The sequence below is a fragment of the Terrapene carolina genome, unplaced genomic scaffold (genome assembly GCF_002925995.2).
Source record: "Terrapene carolina triunguis isolate 2854851 unplaced genomic scaffold, T_m_triunguis-2.0 Scaffold85, whole genome shotgun sequence".
NCBI classification, from domain to species: Eukaryota; Metazoa; Chordata; order Testudines; family Emydidae; genus Terrapene; species Terrapene triunguis.
In genome coordinates, this window is record NW_020664436.1 from 54,012,510 (window position 1) to 54,029,649 (window position 17,140).

A 17,140-nucleotide genomic window follows, 5' to 3' on the forward strand; every position below is an offset into this window, starting at 1 on the left:
GAGTGCTGCTGGTTTGTTGGGCCATGTGTCACTTTCAAAAAGTGTGGTTTCTCTAAGCCTGTCTATTCATAGCTTTCCTTATATTTTAGACAGTCTTGATTTCACTATCTCAAAACTCAGACACCCCCCGCCCCAAGGCAACTTGTACCATGAAGGTGGTTGATTGACCATAACATTCCCCAGCTGTTGGAATAGTATACAATATGCTTAATGTGTTTAAAATACAAGTAATATATCATGCATAGTGGTGTTATAACTTTGGAACATGATCTGCTTTTAATGACTGAATTTCTCAGTCACTGATGTGACGCCCTATATTTCTAGTTTCAACATCTCTATGGCCCTAAGCATTAATCTGTTGAATGCTATGGGGATATTCATTTGGCAGGTAGACTGAAAAATGCTACCATGCTGATTGTTGTAAATTCAGATCTCAATGAGAGAAAACTTGGTCCTCTCTAATGGAAGGTAGGAATCGGCTTGCTTCCATTTCTCATGTCTGAATTAGAGATGTTTGCTTTGTTTCCATAATATCTCTTCAGTGTCTTTGTACCAGTTAAAAATAATTGGATCATTTCTGTTCAGTGTTCCTGTAAGTATGTTGGGTATTACTGTTAAATCAAGATATTCAGATGTAATGTAGGCAAATGGTGTTGGCAAATATTTTGAGCATCTATGTAAGTGCTTTTTAAAGTGACACACACCACTGGCGGAATACTTAAAACTCTGAGGTTTTTTTTTTTTTATTTTGTTTGGGGCAGTTTGGTGGAAGGATAATTTCATGAAAAATTAAACTAAACTAGGTAATATACCAAAAAATATTTTACAAAAAAGGGGGGAAAGAGGGGGGGAAAAACCTTCTTTAATTTTTTTTTTTTTTTTAATTTTTATGATTTTGATGTAGTAAGATTCTTCATCTGGAAAACTGTTGTGGATGATATGCGAGGATTCTTTATTCCATTGATTGTTTGATGCATTTTAATTATCTCTGCTGCTTAAGCATAATTTCAGATAAATAAAGTAGTAAATTTGTAGAGAGATCTCTATAAATCCATCTGTGTGGCTATGAAGGCAAATCTGGTCTAAAGTTAAATTGACTGACTAGACTTTCATAGATCCTGTGAAATTTGCATCTTAAAATTAATAAAGAGAACTTTATAGCAAAGGATAACATCTCTCAAAAAGAATGGAATAACAAACACAATCATGCAGTTAAGATCATTAGTTATGGATGACAGATTTGATTTTAAGCAAAGATTTTACCCATCCCCATTTTTGTAATGCAGTGGATGTAATGTTGAACTACACTTTCTGAAACCTTGAGTCTTGTCTGGTGACACACAAGAGTTCTAATGGCCTTCACTCTGTGCACTGCCATTCTAATGGAGCTAAAATAATTCTGAAAGAAGGCATTTTAATATAGAATACCTCAGGTCCATCCATAGTTCACAACAGGGTGTGGAATTTGGCAAACAAATGGATTAAGATTAATGTACGAGTAAGAAATCTCTCTTTAATGAGTGACTATTAAAATATAATTTTTTTTACCTGTGTTCCTCTTCTGAGAACTCAAAGAGCTTGGCTTTAAAACCCTGCTGACAAAGATCTAGATGATATAGGGGGTTTTCATAAATAATCCAAAATTTGGCTGGGCATGAAAAGGCCATGCCTCCACTTCTGCTTCTTAATCCGATCATTTAAAATGTATAACCCTTTTTTGACCTGCCTCTGACAGAGCTGAAGCCACAGAAAAGAAATCTACCTACCAAGAATATAAATTGCCTTGATGGCTGAATCTGCTTTCAGGATTTGCTCCTTTTCTCTGTCATTAGACAAAATAACAGTGCTGCCTTTATTGTATATTCTTGTTTCTACATGTAGGGAGCCTATAACTTACTGATATATAAGTAAGAAGCATTATTATTTTGCTTTCTTTTATATATGGGATAACTTAGAATTTCCAGTATTGGGAGTCCAGGCATTAATATCCAGATTTGCAAGAGTATGGACACTTCAAACCCTGACTGATTTCTCCCCCCCACCCCCAATTACTTCTAATTTTCTTTCTAGCAAAGGGTATTGTTTTGTAAAATCCCTTGTTAACATTTCCTTTGCAGTGTCCTTTGTTTCTTTAAGATCATATTCCAGGTGGTTTATTTGCTGCTCGTTCCTGGAAACTCTTGAATCTGAGGCTGACAGTTTCCCAGAAACCACTTCCTGTGTCTTAAGACACAAACTTACTTTTGTAGAAAGCCTATCTACATACTATTGTGATGGGTCAGAAGTCCTGTACTGGCAATGAGGCAGTTAATTAGGCAGATGGGCTCCACACTGGCAAGGAAAAGCTTAAGGGGAGCCGGTGGACCCAGATGATCCTACCCTGCTATATGTGCAACCAATATCAAACATGGAGCGGGGAGTTAAAAGGAGGAGACTTCGCCCAGTTGAGGGCTGACCAGGAAGGAGAGCAAAATTCTGCTATTTCCTCAATGAGGGAAGCCTGGTCCCAGCCAAGAGCCTAAGGCAGCTTGCTACCTGGATGAACCATTTGGTGGATTGGACAGAGACCTAGGAAGGTAGACAAGGAGGGACAAAAGCCTGGAGCAGAAGTGTGGGTCCTGCTGACAAATCCTTGGATGATCCTAATTTTTAGTTCATTGTTTCCCTTTTTGTTTTGGACTCCATGGCACTGGATCTGTGAGGGGTTGGGGACACCTGACTGGCAGGGATCTCCTCCAGCAGGGGAATTGTGAAGCCTGATGGGCCACAAGGAGGGGCTGCATAGACCACCTGGTTGCACCTATGCAGGGCCAAAATAATTTATTGTAAAGAAAGAGGACTCAAAGCTCTTTAAATTAGGATTTAAACGTGTGGAGTTGGATTTTTAGTTCAATCTAATACCTTCTAAAACTAAAGTCAAGACAAGGCAAGATGTACTTTATCATGTATTGAGGTAGTCCAGTTGAAATCTAGGAAGATCATGGATTTTAATGGGATCAGCTAGCATGTGTTAAGAATATACACTGCCTTGTCTACACTAGAGTTTTAGAACATGTTGGCTAACACCTAACTCCCCTTCAAGGTTCACTCTTCTGCTGCCTAGATTTCTGTAACTTGAAAAAATCGGTCCTGTCTGGTTTCCCCTTACTCTCCCACACTTTCTGGTTACCCTCCCAAAGGTAGGCAGAGAAGATCTTTTCCCACTTATTTGGAAAACGAAAAGTCCTTTTCGTGTATTAAATTTTTCAGTTGCTCTAACTGAAACTGCTCCTCTCCTTCTCTTTAGCTGGCACCAGGCTCCACCTCTCTGCATGTGCATTTTTGTGTTTGATTCAGTCACTTTCCCCATCCCCTCTCAGACTAATGCTTGACATGTGCATGTAGGAGTGGGAATGTAAGGGAGAGCAGGACTGATATAGGATGCTGATTAGTTATTAGATTGTGCACAAATTCTTGAATGTGGATTATACAGCTGTGATACAGAGAACTCCCAAATGCAATACCTGTGGAGAAAAGATGCAAAAAAATTTCATACTAATTATAATCCTTTACCAGTATGTAATACATAATTACATTGTTCCATATTTTTCAAGTGTGCGTGCAGAGAATGCTTGACTTTGAACAGTTTTTATTTTATTTTTGCCCTAATGGATTCCATTACACTATTACTCTGTCATAGTTTGTTTAGAATGTAATTGGCATTTTAATAAGTATGTTGAACTCATTTGGCTCAAGTTCCTTGCCCAGGATGTTGCAGTAAACCGACTCATTTAGTCTGGTATATGTACAAAGATAAGCAAAGTTACAGGTAGCTTTGCAGTTCATATTCACTTTTTGCTTTTCCTGGGAAGAGCGTGAATGTAATACAATGTAATTATTATTATTTAAAATATGATGCACACAGACATTTGTTGGAACAGGGTAATAAAATGTTCTTACTAAAATAGTAAATGCTATTGTAATGAAAAATCCCATAATATGCACTTCCCAAATGTTCACATCTGTTGAGTTATTACACTTGATGTTCCTTTTTAGAAAAGGAGGGAAAACTTTACTTTGCCACATCACTTCAAATTTTCTAGCACTAAAGTCATAATGTACAACTCATTTTTTAAAACTGCTGCCGAAAACCTCTGTGGCAAGACTATTTTATGTAGTATTTTTGGAAAGCAAGCCACTAACTACTAGTCAATTGGGCTGGGCGGTTGGTGTAGTAGCAAAATATGCTACCACATGGTAGGGGATTGCAGCTATGGATCCTTGTGGTACATTTCATAACTATGGCTCTGTATAAATAACAATAATGGTCCTTTGCTTTTAGTCTGGTAGAGCCCAGGAGTGAAGGGTAAGGTAATGCATTCAATTCCTAGGTCTAACCTTATTTAAGTTGCAAATTACAAACATTTGAACAGCGAATTTGGGTAACTGGATTTTGATGAAAAGCTAGGTTCGTAGGTGGGAATAAGTCTGCAGTGATGAGTGAATCAGTTTAAAGTTGTATGCGGTATTTTTAACTTTGGCATTACATGTTTAAAGGTCCTGGTCGTGGAACTAGTGGTTAGCAGGAGAATGCTTAGAGTCAGCGCTGAAAAAATACTCAGTAGGGGGTTCTACTTTAAGTGGAGTCCTTTGAGGCTAAAAAGTCCAGTTTGTGTCTCTTCTGCGTAGAAGCTTTCTTTTAATTGATCTAAAGTAAAAAGATCCAGTTCTAAGACTTGCTTGGGTAGACATATGTGATCTAAAGCCCACCCTGTACAAGTTGCAGTATGTGTAGAATTTTTTTAGATTTAATTTCTCTAGAATTTGAGACTAAGAATTGGACTCTGATCTCTACAAATTATCTACTTAACTTTATCCAGGCTAATTGCCACTTGCTCATTTCTCTCTTTCCTCCCCCTTCTCTCCCCCCCCCCCCCCCCCCCCCCCCCCCCCCCCTCCGCGGAAGCAGGAGAGAAAGAACAAGTTAAATTAGTATAGCTATCATGATCATATATCCAAACTAGAATCATCAGGACACACTGCTGGTATTTTTCCCACACCTACTCCTGCTATTTATGTTCACTATTCTGGGTTCCTGTGGTGTGTGTGTTTTTGTTTTGTTTTAAATTTAATGTATTTTTCTTTTTCCCTGGTCTTTCCTCAGGGGTCTTGTTTCCCTTTATTTTATATGATTTAGATAATGACCAAAAGAGTGTACTTATGTTTGTGGATGATACCAAACTTGGAGGGGTTGCAGGTGCTTTGAAGGATAGGATTAAAATTCGAAATGGTCCGAAGTAAATCAGATAAAATTCAATAAGGACAAATGCAAAGCACTTCACTTGAGAAGGAACAATCATTTGCACATATACAAAATGAGAAATGACCGTCTAGGAAGGAGTACTGCAGAAAGGGTCTGAAGGTCATCATGTATCAGAAGCTAAATATGAGTAAACACTGTTGCAGAAAAAGCAAACATCATTCTAGGATGTATTAGCAGGAGTGTTGTAAGCATGACACGAGAAGTAATTCTTCTGCTCTACTCCGCGCTGATCAGGCCTCAACTGGAGTATTGTGTCCAGTTCTGGGCACCACATTTCAGGAAAGATGTGGACAAATTGGAGAAAATACAGAGAAGAGCAATAAAAATGATTAAAGGTCTAGAAAACATGATCTACGAGGGAAGATTGATAAAATTGGGTTTGTTTAGTCTGGAGAAGAGCAGACTGAGGGGGGGAAATTAAAAGTTTGTTACAAGGAGGCTAGGACAAGCCTCCTTAACCTCTGAGGCTAGGACAAGAAGCAATAAGCTTAAATTGCAGCAAGGGCGGTTTGGGTTGGACATTAGGAAAAACTTCCTAACTGTCAGGGTAGTTAAGCACTGGAATAAATAGCCCAGGGAGGTTGTGGACTTTCCATCATTGGAGATTTTTAAAAGCAGTTTAGACAAAAACTTGTCTGGGATGGTCTAGATCAGGGATCTCAAACTAATCACCAGGAGGGCCACATGAGGACTAGTACATTGGCCCGAGGGCTGCATCACTGAAACCTTCCATGAGGCCCCTCCTCTTCTCCGCCTCCTCCCCTGAGTGCGCTGCTTCCCCGCTTCTCCCTCCTTCCTCCTGGAACGTCCTAAGCGCTGCCAAATAGCTGTTTGGCAGCAGGGAAGCTCTGGGAGGTAGGTGGAGGAGCGGGGACACGGCGGGCTGGGGGTGGGGGTGGGGGGAGAGGGGAGCTTGGCAGGTTGCAGGAAATAACTCCGCGGGCCAGCCACGTGTTTGAGACCCCTGGTGTAGATAATACTCTAGTCCTGCCATGAGTGTGGGGAACTGAACTAGATGACCTCTTGAGGTCCCTTCCAGTCCTATGATTCTAGTTTTCTCTTTCCCCTTGCATCTCAGTCTTCCCTTATTGCTTTCCTTCTGTCATTCTTTTGTTTGTTTTCTCCTTTTGTCTTTGCCTTGACTCTACAGTTCAGCAGTGATACTGAGTTGAGTAGGAGCTAGACTGTTTCTCATATCTTGCTCTAGTTCAGAAGAGACTTTCACTGCCATACTAATCCTTTTAGAGGCATCCCATGTGTATTGGGGTAAGAAGTAGCTGATGTAGTATGTTTCACATAGCACCTACAACAGTGTTCAATGTATATGCAGCACCTACCAAAGTGGGGTCCTGCTCCATGACTAGTGTTTCTAGGCATTATGGTAATACCAGTGATGCATAGGACACAATCTAGAAGATAGTGTCTTTACTCCAAAGGGCTTACATTCAAAGGGTATGCTTTTAATTCAGGGATTCCAAATAGCTGTCCTTTTATGGGCTGCCGGGGAGGGGGGAGTCCTGAGCAAACAGTTTTGTAAACTGTTTCAGGACTATGATATTGAATGGAGTAAATCTAAATCTCATGAGAGAGCTAAAGCTAAGTTTTTAAATCTTTTATTAGAATACTTAAAAAAATGCATTGTAATAGAAACAAGCCTTATTTATGAAATAACCAAAACTAAGTAATCTAATTTTACTAATCAATACCAGAGTGGCTGAAGTATTGTAATAGCAAACATATTGTTAATTGTAAACAGTGCTAGTTAATATTTGTAGTGCTACATAAATAATGTAGCAGAGACAGTTGTATTGACAATATTCAGTAGCAACATCCAGTTTTTGTGTAGTTATAGAAGAGCTTTGGGAATAGGAAGTACATTTTGATGGTAGAGGCGGAAACCTGAATTAATGATTCTTGTAGTGTACAATAGGAAGAACTTAATTTCTTGATCAGAAGAAATTAAGGGATTTTAGCCTTTGTATCCTAAATAATTGAAATTGGTGTGAAATCTTATACTATTTTGGTGTATATTAGATGTTATAATTTATGTAGCTATTAGTTTCTATAAGTTTCAATAGAAGGTTATGAACTGGAGAGCCAGATAGTCAATTTTTATTTTTATTTTTCTATCTGGTGTTGCCATCTCTGTCTATTTAGCATTAGTGTCATGGTCTAAATTGCTGTTGAGTTTCCAAAACATCAGTCACTTAATTTTGGTATCAGAAATAATGATTTATAGTCTCGCATGCAGTGAGACATAGCTTTTCAGCTAAAACAAGGTTGAAGAATCCAGGAATCCTCTTTTTGCTTGAGAGCAAGCAGTAAATTTTTGGTCTAGTGGTAGTTTATTTTGAAGGAGTGAGCAATTGAATGTATGTGGATTCTGTGCACACGGTGGTACAATGATGTCAGGGTTTATGCCTGTCCTCCTAGTTCCATAGTCCTAGAGTTTAAGGCCAGAAGGGACCAACGGATCATCTAATCTTCTAGATGATCCTGTTTATCACAGGCCACCAACACCTCACAGGCCACCAACACAACACAGTGCTGCACACTGTATCCAACAACTGAAGTTAGATCACAATATTGCAGTCCAGAGAAGACTAAACTCAGCCCGTGGTACATCGTAGAATAGGGGTACCAAGATGCATGAATGTCTGAGGCCCCCTGCAATCACAGGGAAATGATTAAATGAGATGTAGCCAGATAATCCTGGCAAGTGACCCGCAGCCACATGCTGCAGAGGAAAGTGAAAAACCCCCAAGGTTGTTGCCAGTCTGACTTGTGGGAAAATTCCTTTCCTGCCCCACATATGGCAATCAGTTAGACCCTGAGCATGTGAGCAAGAACCAGCTAGCCAAGCACCTGAGACAGAGTGAGTGCTTGGTACCACCTCAGCACTTGCCCACCCTGCATAGTGTCCTTTCTCAAGGTGTGGCATCTGTGATACTTCAGAGGAAGGCCACCAACCCACCTGTTTCAGGCAGGAATGGAGGGGGAATGTCCCCTGCCAATGGCTGGCTGAAGACTTGAAGCATGAGCTTTTAGGAACATAAGACATAACCAAGAAGTGAGCCTTAGGACTGCTGAGCTCTTCCAATGCATTGTACAATGGTAATAATACTTCTCTATCTCTGTTGAAAATGCCTTTCCTGATGCAGCCAAGTATCCTATTTGTGTTTTTTCACAGCTGAATCATGTTGGTGTCTCCTGGTCATAGTGTGATTGACCAACACACCCAGGTTTCTCTCCTCTGTCACTTCCAACTGATGAGCCCCCAGCTTGTAGCAGAAAGTCAGATAATTAGATCCTAAGTACATGATTTTCCATTTCATACTATTGAATTTCATCCCATTTCTGTTACTCTAGTCTTCAAGGTCATCCAGATCTTCTTGTATAATACTCCAATTCTCTTCTGATAATGCCTCCCAACTTTGTATCATCAATAGGTTTCTTTAGTACACTCCCTTTTGTGCCAAGGTCATTAATAGAAATATTGAATAAGGTTCTAAGACAGGTCCTTGAGGAACTCAGCTAATAATCTCCCTGCAGTCCAATAGTTCATCTTTCAGTACAACCCATTGGCTTTGCTCTTTTAACTAGTTTCTTATCCACCTTCTAATTCTTGTACTAATCCTCATCTTCTCTAATTTAACAAATAATTTCCCATGTGGTACTGTGTCAAATGTTTTACCCAAGACCAAGTATATTAGATCTACTGCATTTCCCTTAAAAATCAGTTATTTTTATCAAAGAATGAAGAGTGGCTTGGACTTTCAGAGGCTGGCAAGCAGTTTTTCTTCAGTGGCCTGTTATCTTACTGGAAAAAGCGGTTGCCATGTATATCTCTGTTTGACATGGGGCTTGTCTACACTACCCACTGGATCGGCGGGCAGTGATCGATCCAGCGGGGGTCAATTTATAAATCGACCGCTGAGCGCTCTCCTGTCGACTCTGGTACTCCACCAGAACTTCTCGCGGCGTCGATGGCAGAGCATCAGTTGTTGACTTACTGCAGGGTCTTCACTGTAGTAAGTAGATCTAAGTACATCAACTTCAGCTAAGCTATTCCTGTAGTTGAAGTTGCATATCTTAGATCGACCCTGCGCGGTAGTGTAGACAAGCCCATAGTGACCTCATTTCTGGAATTTTCAGCCAAACAGCTGGGGGATTGGGACTAGTCCTTTCAGCTGAAAAACATTCATCTGTCTGTACTGTCTGGAAGATCTTTATTTTTGTGGCTGTCCCTTTGCTCGAATAACTTAGGACAGGGGACGGCAACCTTTCAGAAGTGGTGTGCCGAGTCTTCATTTATTCACTCTAATTTAAGGTTTCGCGTGCCAGTAATACATTTTAATGTTTTTAGAAGGTCTCTTTCTATAAGTCTATAATATATAAATAAATTATTGTTGTATGTAAAGTAAATAAGGTTTTTTTTTAAAATGTTTAAGAAGCTTCATTTAAAATTAAATTAAAATGCAGAGCTGCCCCCAGACCAGTGGCCAGGACCCGGGCAGTGTGAGTGCCACTGAAAATCAGCTTGCATGCCACCTTTGGCACGCGTGCCATAGGTTGCCTACCCCTGACCTAGGATATGGGATGTATCTATCAGATTCTAGGTACTGCCACTTTGGGAATTGGGTGACCTGGTAAAACTGTGGGACAGGTTAGTTCATGTTCTTTCAGTGACTAGCCCTCATGGTTGGCACAACAGAGAACATTATAAAGATTGTTCTAGTATTTTTGGTTGTAGTAATCTTAGTAGCCTAAGCTATTATATGTCCTTTTCAGTCCTCTTTCTTTTGAACTACATTGGAGTTTAGGGGCCTGGAAATACATGTTCTTTCTTTTCTCTTCTCCTCCTCCCCCCCCCCCCCCCCCCCCCCCCAGCTGTTCAGATCATATGGTACTAATGGAAAAAGGTCACGCTAGGCTGGTTTTCAGTTTTGTTTTGGTCTGGGTTGAAGAACAGAGTGAAATCCCAGAGGGTATGAGATGCTGTTTATGGGAGTCTCTTTGTGGCTCGGCTATCTGGGAGTAACTTGTTTGGGAAACCTCCAGCATGTCTTTCTGTTTCCCTTATCTTAACATCTCAAAACTTCCTTTTTTGAAAATATTTCTTGTTCCTTTTACTCAGTAGTCAAAAGGAAGATGCTTTGTGTTTCTCTCTTTCCAGGTCACTCTTTCCTTTAAATGAGGAGCTATTTCTACTGACCTCAGTTTCTGTGCTGGAAAAGCAATTCCATAGGCAGCATTTATTTCTCAAGAGGACGTGGTTGGTCACATGATAAAATTATCTTTGGTGCTGACAGCCCTAAAGAATTGGTTGCTATGCAAAAACTCTGCTCGAGTTTTAGCAATTAGTACTTTTTTTAATTGAAAGGCCTTCCTCCTTTTCAACGGAGAGAACCTTGGTATTTTTCTACCTGGATTTCTAGTATGGTACAGTTTCTTGGATGTAGCTTCTTGTTTGAATTATGTGTTCTAAGTAGTTGTCTGCTTTGGTTTTTGGTATAGTTACTGAAGTCCATTTGCCTATAGAAGACTGTTTTGAGGAACCAATCAGGTAAGAAAATACCTTTCCTCAAGTTCTGTTGTACAAGCCTAGACAGTCTAACTGTGCTTTTTGGTGTTTGTTTGTTTGTAATGGAAGGAGAATACTATGGAAAAGACTTCCTAGACAAAACTGTTTTAGTGTTACAGGAATTCAACTTGTGAGGAGGCAGCAAGCTCCTCACAAGGAGGAATGAGTGCTGGCAAACCCTGTATAATAGGGAATAATCTCACAGCAACTCTTGCTTTTATTTGTTCGTTCCCTCCCTGTCTGACAGGGAAAAACACATCCCTGAATCTGGACTAGTATAATATAACTGGGGAAAAGCCTAATTTCCTAGCTAACTTCTTTTGAGGACTATAAAGTATATTAAATTCTGGATTTTTTTGGGCATGTCTCTTGATTTATCTGGGTTCCATCACACTGCCTGTAAATTAACCATTAGAAATCCATTACAATCACTGTATTGTTTTCCTTCAAGTGGTTATTCTTGTTGTTTCTAATTTTGTACTATGTAAACATTTTGTGTCCAAATTTACTTGGCAAATGAGGGGGGAAATGAAAGAATATTAGTGTGTGGCAAAATCTTATATATATTAAAAACCATATTTTTGTTATGTTGTAAATGCAAACACGTTGTTTCCCTGTTTCTATTCACAGCTGATGGTTTTTGGTGCTGTTCTCCTAGTTTCATGTTAGATGTGAGATGTTTAAGGAAAACTTCAAGGTTGGCAAGCAGATACTTTCTGAATAATGTTATGAAGCATAAAAAATGCGTCATTGCAGAAAACAAAGGGGGCTTGCATTCTAACCTTTGGCTCATACTCTACTGTATTGTGGCTAAGTGCTGCGCCAGACATTTGAGTCAACCTAACCATCTATGATCAATAAGCTGCTGTCTTGTTTCCTGTAGATAGTTTTATTTCCTCTTATTTGCGTAAGCCATTTTAATGTTTAAAACATTTTAACTCTGTTTATAAAGCACAGTAAAGAAATGATAGAACACCCTTTACAAGGGTGCTCAGTTGCAGTAACTGTTGACTTAAATATTTACACAAAAGTTTAGTATTCACTTGCATGTATAAATCTCTCCTTTCTTCATACTTGTGCCTCACTGCACTCATTCCCAGTGACATCCTCAGTTTTTTTTAATTTGCTAGAATTTCTTGCAGTTTGTTATTAAAAATAAATAGCTTGGGCACATATCAAATGGTAGGCAAAAATAAGAAATACTTCTTTATGGCAAATTGTACTTTAAAGGCTATTACAATTAATGTTCTATCTTATTCCAAGAATATAAAGACTGAATGCTGAAGTGGTTATGTAGCTAGGTTTCAAAATATGATAAACATAATTTTTTTTTTTACAAATTCTATATCCATTTTTGAATTGTGAATGCGGTAGGAGGTGATTGTCTTGGTCAGAAGGAATGTAATTTTTATTAATTTCAAAAATGAGAATGGCATTACAGCAGTTTTAGATAATGTAGCTAATTTACTGTAATAAGCTGTTTTTCTTCCTCAGACAGTTTGAAGAAAAAGGGAGATTTGATTTGTACTTCATTTCCCTTTTCTCATCCTGTAAATGAAGCAACTATGAATTAAAGCAACCTAAATCGTATTTGAGTTGGAAATGTAAGGAAATTTTATGAGCAGATGTGTAGCAGAAACTCTTCAACAAAAATTGAAATGCATTGGAAATGTCTTTTGGAAATTTGTAGAAGTTTCAGAATGCTGCATGCATGAGTTCTGCGTTTTCAGCCTGCGGGAACCCACAGTGCTTTATATATTGTGTCTATAAGAACGTGCTCATGCAAAGTATCATGCACTGGAAACTATCTCTAGTGTTGCTCAGATTACAGCCAATTGGACAACTGTGCTAAACATTTTACACTTCTTTGGAGGAAGAGAAATTTTTGGCTCAAGGGTCAGCAAAGGAAATCTGAGTAGGGCCATGGGATGATTTTTTTTTTTCTTTTTTTTTTTATGGGCATGCACAGGAGACTGACCTTCAGATAGTTATCTATAATACATGTTCTGTGTGTGTGACGGTGCAGGGGCACTACCAACAAAAACTAATTCCAGCTCTGTTTTCCCCCTCTCCTTACTGTGAGGAATTGCTGCTGGAGAGAAATCGGAGAGTGTGCCGTTGAGAAGGCAGGGCTCACCACAAAGATCTGAAGGAATCTCAGAATGAAAAATCTTGTTTGGTAACCAATTTTTGGTTTATGCTGGAAACCTTCTGTTGAGTCACCTCAAAGCTTTGTAATGTGGTATTTGGTGCTGCCAACAGAATGGTACTGGGATAATGATTCCCCAGGGTTTTTTAATATATTAGAAATATTTGAAATGCTGCTCTCCCTACACCTTCTCCCTCTTTTTTCCCTTCTGTCCCACTGAAATATTCAGTGGCACAAAAGCATGTTAATGTTGGTATGAGACTGTTAAACATGCAGTAATGAGTGCTGAATGGCACAGTGTGGAGTTGCTCTAGCCTTTCACCTCTGGAGACCCAAATTCACATGCTTGCTAAAATCACAAGCTTACTGTGTAGTCAGTTTTTTTTATATTGACTAGATTTCCTGGTTTCTTTGGCTATCATTGACCAGGTGGTACTATATCATTTTTCTTCTATCACAATCAAACACATTTAAAGTTGACTTCTGATCTTCAGTCCTACAAAATTAAAAAACAAAGCCAAACTGTAACCCTCAAAACACATGTATTGCTGAAGGACTGCATGATTATATAGTCTTTATCCTCATCATTTTGCTCCCTAACTACTGCTGTTCTCATCTCAACTTAGTCTGTATGCTGTTTGGGGCAGAGACTCTACTTCCTTCTCTTTTTATTTTCTTTTTGTGCTCCTCCGTGGGTATGTGGTTCTTCAGTTTAATTGTCACTAATGTGCCCAGGTCATAGTGGGTTGCAAGAAAACATAATGCCAAAAACCAGGGTACAGAGGATCTGTGTACATCTGATATCTGTGAGAGAGGGTTTTATTGGCGCCCTCCTTTCCTTCCCATGGCTCTCATATATGCTCTGTATTATTAAAATTATTATTTTGTGACTCCTTACAAAAACGTAGTGTTTATATTTGGTTCTAAGGTCTAGCTCTCAGCCTCATGTAAAGTGTTTCATATGATAGTAATGAGAGATGGAGGATCATTTCAGAATTAATGAAGACTATAATTGCTGACTTTTAAAACTGAAGAGGGGTATAGAAAACACTGTTTATTTGCTGATTAATCTTATAGGGATCCTCATGGCACATGTTCAGTTCAACAAATATTGTTTATAGATTTCAAGGGTTAAAAATAAGAGCTGTTGTGTAGATGAGTTTCTAAGGCTATGTCTGCACGACACAGCTTTTAGCGACATGGCTGTGTCGCTACAGCCGTGCCGCTAAAAGTCGTGCAGTGAAGCCGCTGTTAAACTTCCACCTCCAACAAGAGGCATTTGCGTTGTCGGCAGCAGAGCGCTCTGCTGCCGACAACGCACTGTTCACACCTGCGCTTGTCGCAGCAAAACTTTTTTGTCTGCGGGGGTTAAACACCTCTGAAAGACACAAGTTTTGTTGTTCAATTGCCAGTGTAGACATCCCTTCCATTTAGGCTAACAGGATTATTTATCTTTATCTTCATCTTCACTTTGATCATAACCTTGTACAGGTAGCTATAGTATTTTCATTTAAAGCTTGTCGAGGATTCCACTTCTAAACCCACTTGTTGAATCGTGGTAAATACTGAAGAACCCTTTGTTAGAGCTTCTTCTGATTGCCAGGCTTGTATCAGAAGGATACTCCTCGTAAACTATGTGAATGTGAGGCAGCATTGGTGCACTTGTGGAAATTTTGGAAAGCGAACTGTTTGGAGAGGAGAGATGAGTACTTAACTGAAAATGAACAGTTCCTAAATCAATTTGTCCCACCAAGAGTGAACTGTAAAAATTGATCAGTGTCTTCCCAAAATTAGGTAACTTGTGAGATTCTGCAGTATCATTGGATATTATGCACATTCTGTCATTGCACACATTCACTATCTGTGTCCCTGTAATTCCAAAAGCATGTTAGTTTTGCTTTATCCTTTGTGGAGTCTTAAGTTGACTTTGCTGAGTGTGTTTCATTAAGCAACTAAAATCTGTACCACAACTTACTAGATGACTCAAAAGTCTGTCTTCCTCATGTTTTGTTGCAGACCAAGGTACTTCTGTAACTTGAGGAGAAAAAAGGATGATTTTGCCAATGAGGACTATAGCAATGACCGTTCTCTAGTTGCAATTCAATATCGATTCCATTTCAGAAAAAAAGTTTAGCGCTCAGAGTTCAATATGTCCGCAAGTTCTATACTCTTTTAACAATAAATGACCGATGGCTTCTCTGCTGCTATGGAGACTAGTTCTCAAATGAGAGCGTTATCTTTTTCTCCTAAGCCTTTTAAAATTAGAAAATGTGGCATTTTATGGAAAATTGTCTTGATTTTTCTGATTGTGTTTCATGTAAGGAGACCGTTTCCGTTGCTTGACACCTATTCATAACACTTGAGTTTCCATTTTCTTTCTCCTAGCGTATTAGGCATTTTCAATCACCTAGCGATTGGTGGCTGAAATTTGGTGCTCTTCTTGGGTCACTCATCTCATGTCTGTGAAGCTGTGTGGTTGGTTTTTTAAAAAACCAAACAAACAAAAAAAACCCTTCCCAAACCCTAACCTTTGAAACTCTAGTGTTTTGGCATGGATTGTTTCAGAAATAATACTGTCCATCAACTTTTTTTATTTTTGAAAAGTTAGCCTAGTAGGCTGTTCTATTTTATTTTCAGCTTTCTTAATATTCAAAACTTATAATACTTCTATCTTGTAAGTAAGTCATGACTCTGGACTACAGAAATTAAACTGTCCTAATTTGGGACTGAATTTGTAAAAAGTACCTGTATGAGGTTTCTACTATGAAGCAAGTTAAGTCAGCATGGAATTTTCAAAGAAGGTGACTGGGTCTGAGTTAATCTGTGATTGGTGAAGAACTGATGCTAGCAAGTGTTCTGGGTTGTGTGGTTGGCATCTGTAGTCTGTTTTCAGAATTGCTTTGAGGTTTATCTGAAGTTCCTCAGTAGCCTGAACTTGCCACAACCACTGTTATAGCTGAGATATGCTCTCCAGGGTGTCCCAGGCAATGTGCATTTTACAAGTTCTAACCTGAACTTACAGGGGAAGATTTTAGCTCTGACTTAGCTCTGGATACTATGATAGTTTTACACTGAAGACCTGCCCCTTTGGTGTCTGGCTGTTCTGGGCCATTCTGTAAAGCAGCTTGTGTGCAGATGAATCAATATTAGCATTGTGAGGTATGGCAGCAGGCATACCTCTCAACCTGCCAGGGCCCAGATGTGGAATGTAATTATAACAAGTACCTAGAATGAAGGACATAACAATAATTCATGTACGAAACTAAAAATGCTGTGGGTTTTTGTTCCGTACTTCAGATGTGTGACACTCCTCCATAGGGGAGGGCTGAATTCTATGTGTAAGTATGGTCCATAATTTGGGTCATAAATTCAGGACTTTATTCACTCTAAAATGCACAGTGGAATGCCCTCCGATATCTGGAGGCTTGCAAAGAAATCAAGATGAGAATATGCTTAGTTCTTACATAATGGTAACTTAGTTATTTGTTAGTTACTTGTCATATTCAGCATTAGTCAATGAGAATCTGCTTCTCTTTACATCACCACCCCCATGTCTGCCCTCTTTCTCTTTTTTTCTGTCCTTTGTTTCTGTGTTCCCTTTTTTTGTGAGTCTGCTCTGTTGTTGTTGTTTGTTTTTTTTCTTTGCATTTCATAACCTACAGTACCCGCCAACCTAATGTGCTTCACTCTGACCACCTACCCTGATTCATCCACTAACATATCGAATTAAATAAATAAATTGACATTGAAGATTTCATCACTGGAATTTTAAAGTTGATGCTCCAATCAGATTAATAGATGACAGTGGTGTTTGCCCTCTTGTTTCAGACTGTTTGCACGTTCTGGCAGATGTCACTGCATTGGTTACTTTTGAAGGGTTGTCGCTGCTGCTGTGAGATCTAGAAACTTACTACTTTTTTAAAATGAAAAACACCAAAGAGGTCTAAAGATCTGAAGGCGTAGTAATCTGGTAAGGCAGAAGCAGAAATTCTCATGGCTTATGTCCACATCACTCCAGATTTTATTGTAAAGCTATGGCAAGTTATCACCTCTTCCCCCTTCCCAACATCCACAGCAACTATTGCTAAAATATCAAGAACATGCT

At 39.1% G+C, this 17,140-nt stretch overlaps 1 protein-coding gene across 1 annotated transcript in view; it reads left to right on the forward strand.

Annotated features, from left to right (window-relative positions):
• EPB41L2 (erythrocyte membrane protein band 4.1 like 2) overlaps positions 1 to 17,140 on the forward strand; it is a 234,964-nt gene that overhangs the window by 12,900 nt on the left and 204,924 nt on the right. The gene's annotated exons all lie outside the window — the stretch shown is intronic.